Source organism: Asterias amurensis, chromosome 2, assembly GCF_032118995.1.
Source record: "Asterias amurensis chromosome 2, ASM3211899v1".
Taxonomy (NCBI): Eukaryota; Metazoa; Echinodermata; class Asteroidea; order Forcipulatida; family Asteriidae; genus Asterias; species Asterias amurensis.
Window position 1 is genome coordinate 21,489,814 of NC_092649.1, and position 20,715 is coordinate 21,510,528.

Below are 20,715 nucleotides of genomic sequence, written 5' to 3' on the forward strand. Positions count from 1 at the left end.
ACTCGTACGACTACCCGCATGCGGAGGCCTTCAGGCCGACAGCCTTGTCAGGTCTGTATCTTCCGGGTTTAATGTGTTGTATTGAAAAATTTCCACTTGTGGAAAAAATTGGGGGGGGGGGGGCTCTAGGATATACTTGTATGCAGCTCATGAATATTCACAATCTTTCGTCTGACCAATTCCAATTGCAGACGACACAGGATGGGAAGCAAGTGAATTATTAATTTTCATGTCCAATCACGAGCTTCCCTCATCATGACCTTTTGTACCTGTCATGCTTGTGCATGCTGAGCTACCTAGGTGATGCGAATTTTTACAAACAAAATGGCATCCGTAAAAAGCATGTAGATTGTGTACAATTTGCGTGTTTTTTTACATGAATATCTTCAGTTTATCATCCGATTGCTTGGAATTGTGTTGTACTAAGGCAATGTACTACATGTGATTGAAAAGTAGCAGAATAGACATGGCTGTGCAGTTGCATGAAGATATTCCTGCAGCCTTTAGTACTGCGGCAGACAAATTGGGTCTGGATGATTTTCGCCCACAGCAACGGACATCCATCGAAGCATTTCTGCACGGACGTGATGTTTTTGTCACTCTCCCTACTGGATTCGAGAAGTCTGCAATCTATCAAGCAGCTCCAAAATGTTGTGACTTTATTCGTCATTCCGATTCGCCAGTCAGTATTGGAGTTGTAATTTCACCATTTTCGGCCCTGATGACCGATCAGTTAGAAAAAATGAAAGGTTTGGGCATATCGGCAGCAACCCTGACAAAGGAGACTTCCCGACCCGTGAAGAATGCCCTCGCCAACGGCAACTTCTCGTTAGTGTTAGCCAGCCCAGAGGCATGCTGTCTTCACTCGGAAGAAACCTCTTGGGAAGAGCTGTATACCGCAAAAATCTCTGTGGTATTTTCGTAGATGAAAGCGATTGCATTCAAAAGTGGTGAGAACTTAATTTTTAAATATGCTTTAATTTTCTGTTGATTTTGTTGTTGTGTCATGCTTGGGTTGCCATATTAATAAGGCAAAGTAAAAGAAAATACCAGTTGATCATTCAGGTTTTTCCAAACAAATGAGGATGGGGAACTTTTATATTTTTCATTTCTTTCACTAATGTCCATTTGTGTTAAAAAAAAAGTACACTTCAATCACTTTTGGCTGTTAGAAAAGAACTTCTAGAGGACAAGTCTTCCACTGTCTTGTTAATCCAAGTGGCGAGGTCATCCTGGTTCAAAAGTGCAAGTGGACTGCTGGGGAAATCTGGGAAGCTGTGACAATAATGTCCTGGAACTAAGTCAAAGATACTTGGCTTCTCTGCTTGCATTTTCTGGACGAGTGCTTTCACATCCTCCTCATGGCCTTTTTAGTGTGTTTTCCAGACTGCCTGCGCACCTGCGAAGCTTTGTCATGGAGTCTCATCAATTCGGCTGTGCGTTGGGAAGATTAGCTGACTCGCTTCATTGCAGTCTCGGTTATCTTGCCTCTGAACCCTTCAGACTGTTCTTTTAGTTCTTTGCTCCTGACAAAGGTCACCAGGTATATTTCCACCAGCCTGGTTCACAAATCTGTTGTGAGTCATGTTGTATGCCTGCCGTGGCGAAAGAAAGCAATTGACCTGGGCCAAGAGCCTAAGGGAATGAAAGGCATACTTGACTTTATCAGTTGCTTTGCAGAAGAGCAACAGATAGCTGTAAAGACATGATGCGCTCACCATCTGCCGACTTACACGCATCATCACAATCCCATGCTATCAAGCACAGAGACAAAGCTGTACCACTGTAGTACGACATCCGGTCAGCACCTTCATCTGGCTGGCTTTGTTCTTCTGGTACAGGTGTATGAGCTCCATGTTTGTCGCGGAGGTCTTTCTTCAAACCCTGGAGTCGTTTATACACCTTCTTGCATCCAATTCAATTCAATTCAAGGTATTTTATTCAAATATTTGTAGCCAAAGGCTAAATTACAATTGAATTTACAAGGTAAAAAACACCAAGATTTCATAGTTTCTGCATCCTTTAACGGGGCACGAAAGGCGCTGGCTTTGCTGCGAGATTTCTTTTTCCGAGGGAATGGCATAATTATCAAGAAGCTTACCAAGGTTTTGGATTAGGTACTGTGCAGGGGTGATGTGCTCCTCTTGAGAATAAATGTTCCTGGTGGGCTCATCGTCAAGTATGTGAGACTCATTTTGTTATTAAACTCGTTTTACTTTCCAAACCAATGAGTTGAAATATTGCAAATTAATCTTTTTATAGTACCTCATAGAAGTTAGCCAATGTATGCCAGTCTGCAAGAACGGGCATAATGCCATGAAGCTTGCGCATTGGAGTTTGGCAGTCCTCCTTGTTATCTTGGGCGCTTGACTCTCTCTCAACTGTAAGTAGATCCCCACCACCATGACCACTCATGGTAAGTACGGGCTTGTCAGTGCCGTCGATGGGGACATATGAATGGAGCAATTTCATGATTTTCTCCATACCTTCAGATGTGTTCTCATTTTCCATCATAACCCCTAGACCAACCTAAACAGGAAATAAAATCATGAAAAAAATATTATTTAAAATGGATGGTCAACTTGATCAGTCCTATTTCAATGGGCCCTTTTTTTTACAGGCATGGCTTTCTAGCAACAGGTCTGACTGAGCTCGAAAACTGTGACTGAAAATGCCAAGCCAATGCATAAAGAATCAATTATTTTTAACAATTTTAGACACTAATTGACTCTTGAAAGGTAGTATAACAATAAAACAAACCTGTAAGGCTCTAAACCATGTAAACTGTAAAACATAGCTGTATAATTTGACACTAGCTGGATTTATAACTAAATCCTGCTGTGGTCAAAATTTAAGGCCTCATTTTAAATTTTGTTCAAAATGTACACTTGAACAATTTTTGGGGTTCAAAACAAAGATGACAATACTGTCTCCTGACCGCCATTTATAGAACCATTGTTGGTGTGGTGTCCTGTTTGTATTTAGTCCATTATATCTTTTCATGGGTAACTTCAATTATTTCAGTATACAATGTATTATTTGCATTGTTCTTTCTCATAGTCATAAAAAACGCATGTATTTACACAAATTTGGGGGGCTCCATCCAACAACCTTGCTGTTAAGAGAACTTGTGCACTTAATCTATTAAGGTTTCTTTCCTGTAAGGTTAAATTTTGTCATTTTAAATGATAGAGTGTTAATCAAAAGAAATATGGAAAGTGCACTATACCGTCTGTGATCGTTGCTTTGCCTCGGACATGTGTTTGTGGGCAATGTGTTCTGGAACTTCAGATTTAATCCAAGCTAACTTTGGCAAGTACTTGGAAATGATGTGACTGATGTTCTCAATCCAGTTTCTCCGCACTCCCTCCTCATCTGCTAGACTGGGTAGAAACAACGTTGGTGATGTAGCGCTGATATCATCTACTTGGGCATGGCCATCTGGTAGATGAAATGCATTCACCCTGTTCTCAACAGCCATCATGTTAAACATGTGCCAATGAACATTCTGCTTTGTTCTGGTCATGTACCGAGCATGAGTCTTGATGTCAGCGTTGTCTCCGATTAATTTGAAGCCTAAATGTCTCCTGTTGTATGCAGAGTTGTTTTGGTAAGTCCAGCTACAATGGCTTCTTCAAATAAAGCGTCATCTGAGATCTTCTTCTGCCACATCCTGACTTGCTTGTCAAAATCTTTACCATAAGCTATCTGACGATCATGGGCAACATCATATGATGCACAAATATTTCTTGCGTGAATGCGCTTGAATGTCATCTTCTTTGCTGCTCCTCGCTTCAAGATGACAGCAGTCAACACAGCATGTAAGTTCATGGCTTATGACCTGCAGTTCAGTAGTGTTGATGCTGCAGCCATGAAGCCCGGTCTCTCTGTAGGTTCCGACTTGTGTTTTCTCCTTCTGATGTTTTTTCTGAGGTTGCAGCAGTCTGAAGCACTTGAAGAAAAATTGGAGCTCTTACATGTACTTCAAGTTCCTTCTCTTGTGCTTGATATGACCACTTGTCCAAGTTGGTTGTCGAACTTCTTCGAAAAATTGATGGCCTCTCAGTGGAGCAGAGATCGGTGCACTCCTGGTCAACAACAGCCATCAGGTGTGTCACGTCATCTTTGCGTAGAGATCCAGGAGCACTGACTGGTGTGTTCTTTTGGCTGGTATCCTGAAAATGAAAAAATAGCAACCAAAATTAAGTTTATTGTTTAAGGATCGTGTTTGGGCATGACGATTTAAATATGGGCTTGAGAAGTTCATACAATAACTCACCACAATACGGCACACAGGGTTGGGATCGGTGCTCTGTTCGGGATCTGATTCTGTGGAGTGAAACGGAACTCCGAAGGACAATCCTTGGCTGGCGGTCGCGGTCGATGTAGCAGTGTAGTATAGTTCCGATGCGGTGTAAATAGTGTTCACACGGGGACAGACGACTGACGATGAACAATACTCAAAACAGTTAACAATAGAAACTCCAACGACTCCTCTGTAAGGTATGAAACTGGTTGTCAAAACTGCGAGGACTTAAAACAAGCGTGTCCGGAAACGGGGCAAACTAACCGAAGAACGAATTTACATGTGCCCAAAAGCAACCAGCGAAATATCAACGTTGAACGATGCAAAAGCCGTGCACCAACAGGAACACAAAACGGGCGTTGATTGGTGGATTGAAAACATGTGATATCAATATTATTATATACAGGTACATGTAGTCATCACAATTGTATAAACGAAACATACTTGTGTTCATTTACAATGCCGCTAAAAAGTGTTGCCTGAGAACTGACTCATACATGTACATTGTGTAGCTCTTAGCTATGCAACCTAGTCCTGGAAGGATCAGTGTCAATTGAACAATGTGTACAATCAAAGCTGGGCTGCAGGTGCATCCATGTTTTTACCACGTTTAAATTCAGCCATCATTTCTATGTGGTATTTAAAAACTGAAAATAAGTATCCCAATGGACCATAACAATTATTTATTTATGTTATAAATTATATGTATTTATTTTATTCATTTTTTTTATGTTTATGTATGACATGAACTTGAAGGGGATCAGGAGAAAGGAAATGCCCCAGTCATCTGGTCATATTAGTTAGTTGATATGACTGAGCATTGCAGTGTTAATATCAAAATAGAGAAAGAACAGAGTCAAAAGTACTGACGCTATGCGAGAGCTTTTACTGGCACACAGTGACTGGCATCCTGCCGCTTTCCACCGGCAGTGAAACTGTCAGACCATGGTCACTTTTCAGATGGTCAGATTCGATAAGTTTGAAACATATAAAATGCAACATGTTACTCTGCGAAGCAACACCATTTTCGGACTTCTGAATTGTTCTCAGGCATGGTCGGCAGATTTTGTGGGAGTTTGGGAATACTTTTGTCACATCTTTCTGTAAACTATTGCATACTCTTTTTAAATGGACAGCTGAGTGATACAATGAAGGCAGGAATGAAACAAATGAGGAGGAGATGTTGCATATCATACACCATTTTCCATCCGGAAGATGCTTTTTTTTTTTTTTTTTTAATGGCGTATTATTAGGGCCAGGTTGACCCGCTCCTGCCTCCATGTCAACTGCCTAATTGTGTTCTGATGATGAACTTGATGATCGTGGAGGCAGAATCTTATTCTACCTCCACGTTGATTTATTTCTTCCTCCATGATTTAATCCACGGCGCGCCATGTGCGAGTCGAATCCCGATGTTGACACTGTCAGCACTGTTTATCAACATACTGGATACTGCGTGCATATTCATTTGCATATGAATATGCATAAGAGTGAGTAAACACGTCATCTGCCATTGACCAATGGGGTTGTGTCTTTCCCGCGCATTATAGTAATGAGGTCAGTTGTTTCAACACAGACCCTACAAGGCTGTCGGCCTGACGGCCTCAGCATGCGGATAGTGTACGGGGGCATCGTGTTGTGCGATGTTACGCACAGTGAATACGGGTGGGTTTTTATACAGCGGCGATTCTTTTTTTGGAGTGAATAATTCGACTGCATTGAGCAAGGCTACATCGCCACATGAGGTCAAAACAAAAATAATTTTAATGAAATTAAACACGTATCGATCCAGGCTGACTTCAAACAAAATGTCATCAAACAGTCAAACATACAGTACACGTTTTTAATGAACTTTGAGACATTGGCAGCAGCAGACACAGGGTCCCTTTTCGGCAATCTGAGCATGTAACTATAATATTAAATATTTGTATGTACCCGTATACTGTGTTTTAATCTGCGATGAACAAACGAGTGCAATTCTTTGGCTAGGATTTGATGGAAAGAGTTGTGCATATGTTCAAATAAGGGATTAACACACTGATAACCCAGGTCATCTCCAATGCTGTGTATGTATGTCATCCCTCAGTGCTAGAGTTACACAGACAAAGTTGACTTTTTTGGGCATGGATTTTTCGGGCGATTCCGTAATCCAAGTAATAAAACAAACAAAAAAAGGGCCTTACAACTCAATGTCAACAGTCAATGTCACCAGCCAGCTAGCCAAATAAAATATGGAATTTTTCTTTTCATTTTGTGAACAGGAATTAGAATTTGTGTCACATTTTGAGTCATACATGTACATTGCACTCACTTGATCAAAAAGTCTAATTGTATCATTTGTTTTCTCATCCTTCATCCTCGTCATCGTCATCCTTGTTGTTTTCATCATCTTCATTTGCCTGCTCTTCATTGTGACAATCTGTGCACTTGCAAAGTTCAGAGCAAGGCAATTCGTTATTTAGACAGGAACATGCTGATGTCTGACATTCAGACTTCCTACAGCTGCAATGTGTCAGCTTTAAAAGGACTTCATCTGGTGCTGGGGAAAGATCCATCCAGTCAATGATGAGATGATCACCATCCATTTGCCATCCATGGCCGACTGGCAAGGGTGTGGCTGGATACTCCATTTCCAAACTGGTTGATAGTTTGATCTCAACTCACGTTTCTTAGGTTGCATTGCTCACTCTGACTTATTCTTATGCATTTTAAAACTTGTCTTACTGGTCTCATTTTCGGATGATATGCCCTTCTGGTTGTACATGTACACTGAACATGTAAACTTCTCCAGAGATTCAGCTACAGCTTTTGACAGAGTGAATTATTTCCCCGAGTCGGCAAATGAACTGTACATGTCTGCTGCCTGTTCCTCCATTTTCAATCTTCAATATTTTTTACAATAGAAGACTCAAGTGTCTTGTGTAAAGCGGTCATTGGCCATTATCAAGAGTGGAGACATCTCGATCGTCCATGATATCATTCAGATTTGTTTAGAGTCTGTCGTTCTCTTTTTCAAGTTCAGCCAGCTGACTTTGCAATTTATGATTTTCTTTATTTGACATCACCTGATCTGTACGTCTCTTTAACCTGTAACATAACATAACATAACAATTAAAACTTAAAAGGCGTTATTCCATCAAGATCATAGCGCACTAGAAAGACATTAATTTGGAAAAAGGTGCTCGTCTTAAGGACTTTACGAAAAGCAGATAGAGTATTAGATTCCCTCATGGGCCCAGTCACACTGAAAGCCTTCCGGGAACATGCAAGCGAGTGAAGTCAAGTGTGGACCCTTGCAATGCTCGAAAGTTGCAGATGATTTATGAAAGTTTACAACACATTGCTTACATGCTCAACACAATTGCCCTTCCCTCTCCTCAACTTAAAGCAAAAAACATGCTTTTAGATCTTTGTAGTACCCTTGTGTCGGGTGTTGGAAAGAACTTAAACATACTTTTGCAAATGCAACATTGCTTTTTCCTTGGAGACATGTTGATTTTGATTTACTTTTGTCTCGGAAGTCACGCAAAATTAAATGTCACTGATTCGGAAAGAGCGTGCACAAAGCATGCAAGTCATAGCTTTAGTCTCCTTACATGATTTTGCAATGTCGCTTTGAGCATTAATTTATTTGCACCAGACTAGGAGATGATGCTGACTGTACAAACTCAACCCCAAGAGGGCGCACTTTTAGATTTCACCTCCGGCGGCCGGTGCTGTATGGTAGGTGGAAAAGGAGACCCAGTAGAGGACCCTACGTCATCACCGGGGTATTAATAAAACATTTAGGTCAGGTCATTAAGTTTGCATATTAAAATCCTTCAGTTGCGCGCTTGCGTGGTGACCATTTTCCCTGGTTGGGTCTCGGGGGCGGGGACGACATACGTGCATCCTGTGCAACATGTTGCTGTATATTAACAGTTTTGGATTTAACATAGCTTATTAATTAAGATTCAATTAATTTGGGTTTTCGCATAGGTAAGATGGAAAATGAAAAATGAATTGAAAAAGCACTCACAAGTCACAAATTACTTTAGAACCCTAACCATCAAAAGGGTCCGTCCACCTACCCTGCCAAATACAACATAATGCAACACAGTTGAAATGAGAGCAATGCCAAATGCAACACAATGCAACAACGGGTTGTGTTGCATTGTGCAGGCATGTGTTTGTGACAGGAATTAGCTTTGGGTGGGTTGCCCTGCTAATTGCAACAGTATGCACAGTTAACATGTGGGACTATTTATTAGGGCTCAGTAATCTTGCATGCACTGCTTTGTGTCTGACTGCAAAAGAAATAATCATCATTGCCCTATGTTTTTTTTTTTTTTTTTTTTGCCAACTTTTATTTACACTATATACACATGTGTTTTTGCCCTGTTTCTTCTTCTTTGGGGAACTTTTATTTACACTGTACACTTTAGCTTTTTGGCCTTGTTTTTTTCTTCTTTTTGGGAACTTTTATTTACACTGTACACTTGGTTTATTTTTTGTTTTTTCCCTTGTTTTTTGGGAAAGTATTATTTACACTTGGGCTTGTTTTGTTTGGCTTTTTTTTTTCTCTCTTTTTCTTTCCATCTTTGATGTACCGGATGTTTGTTCAATTTTACTGCTGGCCGCCATGAAATTGGAGGAAGCAGGTGCCCTCGCACAAGTGAACATTACAAGTCAGGCAGCCGTGCCTACTCATTGAAACCCGCTTCCCCACCTTCTTGCCTCGCAGGCACCATCTACACTGCTTAGCGTATTTCCCCGGCATCTTCTGTCTGTGATGGAGAGGCATGGTGGCAGATGACAGTGGCCTTGTGGAGGACTGACGAGGAGTGCTCCCCTTTGAGTACCCTTTGATCAGCCCAGTTCCCACCTCCATGACGAATGCAGAATGGCTCATTCTGCCTGTCTTTCTGCCTAGATCATCCTCGGATGTGGTGCATGTCGTGGTACCCTCTGTAGTGGCGTGGTGGCTCTTGTAGGATACCCAGGCATTGGTTTGAGCGATGTCCACAAGGAAGTAAAGCAGCTTTCTCCACCAGTACTGAGACTTCCTGGAGCAGGTGTAGTAAGCTCTCAGCTGGTCTCCCCTATCGACACCGCCCATATTCCTGGTGTAGTCTACTGCCTGGCTTGGGGCTGCAACAGATGATGACACCCTCCGGCCACTATCATCCTTGACTTTCCGTGTGAGTTTGTCGGTAATCCTGTTTCTGTACCCCTGGTGAGCAGAGCTGAGCATCGTCATCACTCTGGAGTCCTTCCAGGCAACAGCAGTAAGTTGGTCAGCTTGTCTACTGTAGAAAGTCCCACGGGGCATCTTGTTCAGGGCCTTCAGTTTCCTGAAGTGGCGTGGTTTTTTTTCAGAATTCTTGCTGAAATCGGTGGGCAGACCTTTGCTCGTTGATTTCACCGCTCCAGTCAGGTAGGTGTTGGCTGCCAAAAGTCTCCGAGCAAGCTCAACAGAGGTGTAGAGCTTATCCGTGTAGATGTGGTGGTGAACTCCTACAAACGGACTGGCCACAGACATCGCAATGTCCACCATCTTGGCTGGCTTGCCTGTTTTGAAGGGATGGACCATGAAGTTTGCCATGTACCCAGTTGAAGACTCAGCCAGGGCGTAGATCTTGAAACCTGATCTGATGGGTTTCAATGGCATGAAGAACTTCCGAACCTTGGCCTTGAAGCCAGAGTACTTGACCATGGCCTCGTCTATTGCCAAGTTCTTGCTGAGGTTGTAGTTTCCCTTGCATTTCGCTAGCACAGCATCTCAAACAGGCTGCAGGGGATAGAGGGGGTGCTTCCGCATGTAGCTGTAGTGGTGTTTTTTGTCAGAAAACATGGTAGGGTCTCGGTGGGGATATGCCTCGGGGTTCTCTGCCGGGTTTGCACAAGCTAAATGTTGAGTTATCTGGTCAAATCTACTCCTCGTCATGGTGGTAGCGATGAGTCTGTTGTAGTAGCTAGGACTGTTGGACCAGTAGTCCTGGTAGTAGGGGATCTTGACCAGGCCCATGACGATGCGGATACCAAACCATGCGTGTAGCTCCGCCACTGAAGAAAGAATGTTACACCCTGCATCACGGAGATTGATGTTGGTCCATTCCGCAATGAGGGAGAGTACAGCAAGTGGAAAGAAGGCCAAGAAGTACTTGGCAGGTGTCCTGTGCCGTCTGAAGGTTGGGCCAGTTGGTGTTGGCCCCTTGAACCGCTGCACCTTCACTCGTCTGAGGGTTCTGCTCCATCCAAACTCATCAGGAGCATAGTGGTGGTCATCAGCACCGGGTGGGTCTGGATCATTGTCAGAATCTGGACTGTAGACCTTCCTGGGGCGCTTCTTTCTTCCAGTTGATGCAGTTGGCACCTCCATGTCCTCTTCCGGGGAATCAACTTCATCTTCCTCTCTGTCATCAAACTCTCCCTCTTGCTCCTCAGAAGACTGGAAGTTCTCATCAGCCTCTTCATCATCAACTACCGGGCTCTCAGGTGGGCAGTCTTCCATTAGCTGATCGACGATCCCATCTAAGTACTCGTCTTCGGAATCGGTTGACACATCAACTACAGCTCGGTAGGTGCCTCTTGTCATGGCAATGCCGGCCTCATTGCAACTCCTTCTCAGGGACTCTCTAAGGGCTTGCCTCTCCTCCTCCTCCTTTCGCTGCTGGTAGCGCCTGTCACACTTCTTATCGAGGAGTCCTTTCCCTCCATTCCTCTTCTTTCCTCCCAGAGGCCGACTCTTCTTTCCTCTACATTTCCTCTTCTCTTTCTCCATGATGGAATCCATAAAGATGTTGCTCTCACTTTCCTTCAATGCAAACTGCAGATTCTTGGCCTCATGGCTTGACATGTTAACAAGATGCTACCACATAAGAATGTGTGGGTTGCTGGAGATTTGGGAGGCCTTATATACTTTTTTATGTAACTGTTATGTAAATGTAACTGGGCAATTCCATGGTTAGTTTCGTTACACTTTTAGCTGCTTAGCACAGCTCTGTGGTCTCCAATATTAACATGAAAGCCTATCAAGTCTCCATTTTTGTACCATGGCTACATCTTGGCTCGACCTAATATACAAAAAAATTACAAATTTCTAGACACATTTATTCGGTTGTTATGATCAGTTTAATTTTGGTTAGTTACGTTACAAAAAAGGGACATGGAAAAAAATTGCATGTCTTTGAACAAAAAGTTTCCTCAAACAGGGTACAGCTGAAACAAACTTTACTATTTCTATAACTACAAGGGTACTAGCAAGTGTTTTGGTTAGGACAAAAATAAAATAACTCATATCAGTTCCAGGCATTGCCCCCATATCATGGTTAGTTACGTTACAGTTAGTTACGTTACACTTTGTCCATGACTAATATTTCTTGTGATACACCCTCTGTACGTCACTTACAGCTCTTATCTTGTCTATATTAGTAACTAGTATGCAATACTACACTATATATAAATCAATTGCAATAAAGCAAAAAAACAATGGAATAAAGTAATATTTTGTAATATAATTGCAAAAAAAAGTGTAAAAAGCCATTACCTCGCCATATCAATAACCCGTGTCACATATATTACAAAATGTTTATGTCTGTAACATATACACTTGTTCCTTTACATTCATAAGCCATGCAGTATTTTAAAGTCACAATAAATCAAGTGAACTTATCTCTTACATAGATACCAAAGAAAACAAAACAATAGAAAGGATGTTGAATGAGTTCCATGTCTTGACTCTTGGTCATGGACACTAATCTTTAAGTTCAACTGAAATTTTGAAATGCTCGCGATTGTTGACATTTTCTGGCACATCTAGCTTGAAAATCATTTTGTCCCTCGTATAGAAGATACAAACATTTTTAGTGGGCCATTTTACAGAAGATGCTTCACTGCCCCTCCCATGCCATCCACATGACCTTTGCCATGGGAGGTGTAGAAGAAAGTCCAGTGAATTTCAATCTTGTGCTGCTCTTGAAGTACAGCTATCCCACTCCACAATGCTTTTCAGCTTAATGCTTAAATGGGCAGTCTCTCTCTTCATCACTCCCTCCCTCCTTTCCAAACCCCACCTGGCCTACTAACACCAGTTCCTCTTTGCCCTTCTACTACATACATGTACCCCCTCCCTAATTAAGAACTAAACCCTTTGATTCTCCATGTACAAAGGAAGACTTTTTTTTTTATTTATAATATTCAACCTTTTGAACACATTCCGGTCCTACTATTTTTGTGCTTTGTCCTAAAAAAAATCTCTATGAGATGCGCATCAAAATATTTTGTTTTTTTGGGTCGCACTATTCACATCCCATGGTCTGTTTGCACAGGGCAACAAGCTTATAGATATATATGAGTTTGCTTCCCCCTTACACACAAGCTGATATTGTTGACGATTAGACAGCAAACTCTCTTGCTGTTTCTTATGTCACAAAATGACTTGACGACCACTGCCTTTTTCTCCTTGTATTTCTCATAGTGACTAGCTGCCTATATCTTTTCTTAGTGTTGCTGTTGCTTTTCCTTGTTTGACAATGGCCTGTTTGATCTATGGACATTAAAAAGAGGAACAAAAGTCAATCAAGTTTTTTGAAAATTGCAATTTCTATAACTACACAATGTACCTGATGAACAATGTTAGAATTACACATGCAGCACTTGTACCCAAACTCTCATTAATTTAGTATATAGAAGATAATCCTTTAGAATAAAATTTATATGGATTACACCATGTAACTTTATGGTCATCAAACTTACCCCCAAAAATTCACCACAAAAGTTGAAGAAGATGAACTTGTAGGCCAGGTGTGTTGCGCATGGATCTTGCATACATAATATGCATACAGACAAAATGAGGCACATGGCAAACAAAACATATGCTAGAAGTTGAATTGTGGGTCAAAGAATAGTATCATACTGCCCTAACTTGTTTAAACTTTACAACATGGCTGAAAACTTATGCTTGTGTCAACTTAGCAGCATCTTAATAGTCTTTATGTCGGTTAGTTACGTTACACTCCGGTTAGTTACGATGCATAGTTAGTTACGTTACAGTTTTGGACTGCTTCTATTTTCCACATGGTACAATTTTAATGATTTTTCTGTCCTTATTTTAATTAAGGATTGCACCAAGTAGGAAAATTCAAGATATAAACATTTTAATTGATTGCCTTCTCTAGAGGCGGAAACAATCGGAAGTTTTGGTTAGTTACGTTACATGGGCTTTAATGGGGTACAAGCTTCACAGATTGATGGTCTGAATCTATCACAAACACAAATTTTGACGATTGCAGCCAATGTGTAGGTCCAATCAATGAATAAATATGACTAGATTGATTTGATACCATGTAATGTTCCCCATTCAGTAGTAAATTGAAGTTGCACAACTTTTTTACACATAATTTCATGGTAAAACATTGTTGGCACAAAAATTATTTTTTTGTAACTTTCTTGCAAAGACATGACATTGAAACCATTTTTTCCTGAATATTTGATGTATATGCTACCATATAAGCCCAATTTTTACTTAAAAAACACAATTCTAAATTTTGAGGTCATGTCCACTTTTTCATGGAATTGCCCAACTGTTATTTAAATGTTTTTACTGTTACATTATTCTTTTCAATTCCCTTTAAATTATAAATATTACCCAATATTACATCATAATTACTTCCCAATACTTTTCCCAAACAATAAATTATTTGTAAACACCCATTATAAGTTGCTCAAATACAATGGAATCACCCAAGCTCTAAGTTTACATAGTTAACATAATGAGGTGTGATTGAGAGCTTACATTACCCACAACCCCTGTATATTGACCTTGCAACCAATAGAAACTAGTGGATGTGACCCCGACACAATGTAAGTACCCAAGCATTTACAACTATACAGTATGTAATTCACCAAATAACAATAACATCATTGTGTGGTTGCCCAATGAAATAACAACAGAATGCAACATATGAAAATCACTTGGCTGCTAATTGCAACAGATTCCATCAAGGTGAGAATTTGAGTTGACTGCCCAGTGCAACACAATGCAACACCAATACACAGTCACTTGACTGCCAAATGCAACAAATTCAGTCAAAGAAAGACATCTGAGTTGACTGCCAAATGCAACAAATTACAACTTCAAAAATCTGGTGCATATTGTTGCATTTAGCATGGTTAGGGCTCCTTAGTTCAGTTCTTTTTTTTCCATAAATTTATTTTTCACTGATCACTTTTCAAATCAATGGGAAATGCAGTATTCTTTAAATTGTAAATACTATTTTCAAACCTGCTTAAACATAGAGGAAGGACCTTCCTCTATGCTTCAAACAACATGCAATTCCCTTTCCCCGCTTGCTGCAACTCTTGGATGTGGAAGTTGGAATTAAAAAGTTTTTTTGTTTTGTGCTTTTTAAATCGGGGCCCACAATTTTATGGCTTTAGGCATAACTTGAATCAGCGCAAGTGACGTACTAGCAAGCGTCGGATACAGATACTGATACGTCGACACTTTGTGTGTTCACGTGACGCGTATCCGCGACTAAAGTAATTTGCACCCCCAGTAGAGTGACACCCCAGGAAAATGCATCCCCAGTAGAGTGACACCCCAGGAAAATGCATTCCTAGTAGAGTGACACCCCAGGAAAATGCATCCCTAGTAGAGCGATACCCCAGGAAAATGCATCCCTAGTAGAGTGACACCCCAGGAAAATGCATCCCTAGTAGAGCGATACCCCAGGAAAATGCATCCCTAGTAGAGCGATACCCCCAGTTAAATACATCCCCAGTAGAGTGACACCGCAGTAGAGTGACACCCCCAGTTAAATGCATCCCCAGTAGTGACACCCCCAGTTAAATGCATCCCCAGTAGAGTGACACCCCCAGTAGAGTGACATCAAAACGATATGGTTCTGCGCCACTACGATCCTCTCCCTCCGCTTCGTTGCCACTTCCCTCCCTCTCTCTCTCCTCGGGAGAGTCTCCATGTTCGCTGTCACTATCAGCAGTGGTTGTAGAGTACACATCTTCTTCATCAATGCTAAAATCTTCCCATGGTTCGTCACTTTCTGAAATTTTGAGAACTTTCGAGTCGACGTTATGAAACTTGTTGCTTTTTGACTATAGCCAGATAGCCATGATAGCAATGCACATACACTGTACGCTGACAACAACATGAGACTCCCACCCCTGACGTCACACGGATTTAGCCGAGTTGGATGACGTCACGGTGCTTTTTCGCGAATCTAGCCGAGCGACCCAGCCGAGTCGTGGTCAGAACATTTTTTTTTCTATAATGTAAACAACATTTGTTGGGGATGTACCCGGTACTTCAATATTTATTAAACACTTGTAAATAGATTAGAAGCACTACGTACATGTAACTACAAACTTTTTCTCTCCCCAAAAACAAAAAAATAAAATCCAGTGGTTTTTAACATTTAAAGTTTTAACCATGGGCTGTATTTTCGTGAACTAAGAAAATTTAAAATTATAAATTAATTTGATTTAAAGTCATGTGCAGGACTACAATCCCGACCAATCCCAAGTGCTTGGGCCACCCATTCGCAATGTGACTATAAACATTCCCTCCCTTTCCCCTGCTCAATGTTGATGGCAACGAAGACTGCCAACAAGATCCAACATTGAAAGGGGGCACAGGAACTGTAGTGCGGGGCCCAAAGAGATATGGTCGGGATTGTAGATGGCAACCTTTAGGGCATGTATAGTGGATAAATAAAACAGTATTTATAACACACTAGACTGTAGCAAGTAATTCCTTTACCATTTTGCCATGAAATACTTACCACCTGATTCATGAACTCTTGATTTTGAAGTTTGTCTTCAAAATGGAGAACATCATCCAGAGTTTAGAGGGGAAATGTGTCTAGGGGCAGCTCTGTGTCACTCCCCTTGGCACCACTATGCCTCATTGTCCTTTTCAAGCTGTTTATATCTGCCTTTATCTCTTACAGCACCTTAAAGATGCCAGCTGAAAGCAGATATGGAAATTTACATCAATAATTGTTCTTACATTATCCTCTCGTTGTCAACTTGTTCAACAATTGTGGAAGATGAGGTAATTTTATCTTGAACAGCCACGTCTTGCACCAAGAAAGTATGACTATGATAGGTGGCCTAATGATAATGTAGATGTATCATCGAGGAATAAATAATGAGCCTTGCTCTGATTATTAGCTACATGTAGCTGGTAAGACAGCAGTACATGTACCTGTGTTTTTTGCAGTAGAACAAAAATTCAGCCCTTGGGAATATAAAAACATGTTCATCTCTCATTATCTTGTGTCTTTCGATGTTGTCACGCCTTTTCTCTTTGTAGCTGCATCTCCTATAGTGCAGAAATCGGTGCGGACCATGGGTAACTCTCAGGTGGCGCCACAAACCTTTTCGGATGTGAAGGTGTCCTGACACTTCAAGTACTTGACAAGCAGTCAAAGAAAACAAACAAACCAAAATCTTTGGTTACCAACATCATCATCAACCTCACTAACTATACCTTGTAGTTAAAACCTCTTCCAGGCTATCTGTTGGGGTGTACAGAAGGGGAAGATTCTCCAAACCTATCTATCAGGGTAGCTTTGGTTGGAACCACATTCTCTCTACACTCAACCCATCTGCTTTGCAGGGAGAGTGACTATCTTTTGGCCGCGTTCTGGGCAGTACTTCTGCAGATGACGGATGGTGTTCCTGATGCTAGAATTTGATTAATCAAGGTTCACGATTGATGAATTCACATTCATTTCCTTTATGTTCTTACTTTCTTATGAGGGACATGTTTCTCCACATGCGCATTGCGCACTGCACTGATGTGATTCACAAAAATGTGTCGGACCACTTTCTCCAGTGGTCCTTGAATTTCTTAAAATCGTCTTCTCCTGGAAGTTCATGAATAGACCTAGGGTAAATTGCTTTGGGAAGGACCATTAGGTCTATGCCTCTTTCTGGAACACCCCAAAAGCGCAGGTTGAAACTTCTGGAGTGCTGCTCAAGTTGAGGGTAGTTTCCTCCAGTTGTTCTGTGATTTTGATGTGGTAAGTTGTGTCGTCAACCCAGAAAACCCATCTGACAAGATCTTATCGGACTGGATTTTTTCGATGGATATTGCCGATAACTGAAGGGACCCCTCCTGCACTAGCTGCTTTAGTGTCCAGGATGTTATTTTTGAGGGAATGCCCTCTTGTTTAGAGAGTTAAAGTATAGCCTCCTCCAATTTCTTGATCTTATCCTCCGACGTTGGCATTAAAGCTGTCAATCGAGAAAACCCATAAGATAGGATTTTATTTTCCGCCTGATTTTCCTTGATGGAAGTTGACGTAAACTGAAGGGACTCCTCCATCACTGATTGTTTATTCTCATGCCCTCTTGGTTGAAGAGCACCGTGTCCAGCTTTCTTGTGAGACCTTCCGCCATGGAACAGAGCTCTATGGAAAACTAAAAGTGGCCATTTGCTTTTCTGCTACCAGAATAGTAGAAAAGCAGATTTTACGTTTTGTGAATATTCAATTTTCTATTTCTCTGCTTTTCTTTGTGTTAAAAAAATAAGTCGTCTTGTGTTTTGTGAGGCACCCAGTCACCTATTCTTTCAAAAAGGTACTGCATCCATGCCACAGCTTCAGATGTTTTTTGTGTCTGCATACATCTTTGGCAATTCTCATGGTGGGATGTTATCGTACTCTCTTCTGCAGCGTACGTAGATACCTCTGATGGTCGGATCAGATAGAGGTGAAATGCTCATATGAAATCGTCTTTGTAATTCCTCTATCGTAGAATTCTCTACCTGTCTTCTCATAAAGAGACTTCTTTGTATATGATGGTGGCAAGTGTACTTGGGTTTTGTGAGGCATCCAGTCGCCTATTCTTTCAAAAAAGGTACTGCATCCATAATGTAATTTCCAGAATAAATTGTCATAGGGAATTCCCATGAAGGACTGTTATCATGCCACTTTTATACTCTCTTCTGCAGCGTAGAAATCCCCTGTAGGTAATGTCAAGGACTATATACCAGGCGTTATCACATACTGGTACACCATAGTACATAATAGTCTCTGAATTGAGATACCTCTCAGCAAGGCGGTGTGCACCACGGATTGCAGGTTTTGACACTCGAGTCGAATCCTTCTGTGGCCTAATTCTCATGTTCACAGTGTCTATGTGCAGATCTGTTTCTCGCCGTGTAAAGGCTGGAAGGATTTCAAGCCTCTTTCCCCAGTCAGTATAACCATGATAACTGCCCCACTGGTGGTATGATCCTTTCTTGGGAATAGGGTCAGCAGAGTGTATGGTGTATATAGGCCCAGTCGGTAGCCTTTGTGCCTTGAGACTCTCCCAATGCTTATCTGGGGGTGGGATCAATGACTGTAGAATGCTTACCATTTGAAACAGTCTGTTGAATTCCAAAATAGTGTAACACTTAAAATGGGTGTCACTTGTATTACGGTATGCTGGCCAGTAGAACAAATAACTAAAACTCAAGTGTAGATTCTCCTTTTTGGGCTGTAGATACAGAGTGGTTTATTATCACTGTATTGCTTTACAAAGATGAGTAGGCCTACCAGTCGAGAAGTAGAAGGAAACGCAGAAAACACTGGATCGGGCCACAGTGCGAGATTTTGCACTAGGCTAACCAGGAGGGTCTGTCTATAAGTACAGAATAGAGAAGAATAATCTAAAGATGGAACATAGGGGCATTTTATACTTAAGTTGTGGGGACAGACTAGGTGGGCATAAAGGTCGTAAATTTGTCAAGTAAATAATAATTTTATCTGAGATAACTGTAAAGACCCTCTTGGTGCTGAGAGACGACCGCGACAGTGTGTGTCTCTTGACAACTAACCATCCTCTGTTATTCTTTACAATAGAACTTAAGAATTATTGAGCACTGCTGGGTCGCACCCTTTTACTCCAACCATTCTGTTGCTTTCACCATCTATATTTCTTACTTAATATGGGTCTAAAACTCCTTGTGCAGAAATTACATGCATGTGGATGTGCTTACGAGGTACCTGAGCTGCCAGTAGAAAGTTCCATGAAAAAGAACTTGTATCTTTCCTGTTCTGATGATCAATATTTCCTCATTATGAATTTGGCCCTTCTCTTTTGAAATAATCTAATGTCTCTGATTGGTGTACACACTCTCCCTGATTGCAAGATGCAAATATATTATTGGCAGCGCTGGTATTTTGCAGAAGGTATACTATGATGACTAGATGTAGTCAGCTGAGTAGACCTGAATTTGTTGAGCAGAGGTGGAAATCTTGGTTTGGGTCTCACTGTTCTTGTGAAAATTGTTTAGGTCTTTATGTAAGCCATGTAAGTTTAAGTTTGTACAAGCCCCCTAAATGTAAGCTAACATCTTCATCAGTTGTTTGCTGATATCATTGAACTTCACTAAGTAGTGGTATGAACTTTTGAAAAGTCTTGTTTTTTTTGTCCTAAATATTTACATGTGTACATCTATGCAGGCATGATATTCATCCCAGTTTATAGTTAATGTAGTTAGTCTGATTTGCAATTCAATTGCCCTCGGGTACTATCTGAACTGTTTTCATTGAATAACCTTAAAGTGAATTAAAGGCCACACCATGTGTGTAGGTCAGCCCTTGTACTCATTAAAATGTTATTACTTTTTCCAAAGGGCCAAATATCACGCCTGTCTATCAAGCCTAATCGCAAATACTCGGTATGTGCACAATAGACGTGGAATGAGGTGCTGGTCTAGCTAGCTATCAAACTTGATCACTAGCTAGACCAGCATGCACCTCATTCGACAGTTTGCGCTTGCTCAATGGGATTTGCGAAAAAGGTCTATATATATGTGGGATGAGTGGTATGCTATTTTGGCTAGATGTAGCCAACTGAGTGTGCCATAACTATTCACTGGACACCAAGTCTCACTTACTGTAGGCACCTGTACCTGTCATTGAGAATATAGTGGCAATTCTTATTTGGCTCCTACCCAACTAATAAATATAGGAAACCAATCCAGCAAGCAATCCAAATTATTGGGACTATGCAAAAGTTACATACTCCTGGTAATCTATTTTGGCTAGATGTAGCCAATTGAGTTTACGAGATAAGATACCAAAACCACTGAAGGCCCACTGCACCAATAATGCTGTACTGTAGTGGTAGTTCTAATTCAGCTAGAAGTAGCTGATTGAGACTGCCATGCTTTTTTCAGACACTCTAGCCATACGGATGTGTAGTATGTGTATATGGGTCTGTCCACACTAATGGGACCATTTGATGTGACCATTTGTATTTGCGAAAAAGGTCTATATATATGTGGGATGAGTGGTATGCTATTTTGGCTAGATGTAGCCAACTGAGTGTGCCATAACTATTCACTGGACACCAAGTCTCACTTACTGTAGGCACCTGTACCTGTCATTGAGAATATAGTGGCAATTCTTATT

At 41.1% G+C, this 20,715-nt stretch overlaps 1 protein-coding gene and 1 pseudogene across 1 annotated transcript in view; one reads left to right on the plus strand and one right to left on the minus strand.

Annotated features, from left to right (window-relative positions):
- LOC139933923 (uncharacterized) overlaps positions 1–20,715 on the plus strand; it is a 53,446-nt gene that overhangs the window by 3,004 nt on the left and 29,727 nt on the right. The window lies entirely within an intron of this gene.
- LOC139952594 (piggyBac transposable element-derived protein 4-like) lies at positions 7,297–11,144 on the minus strand (annotated as a pseudogene).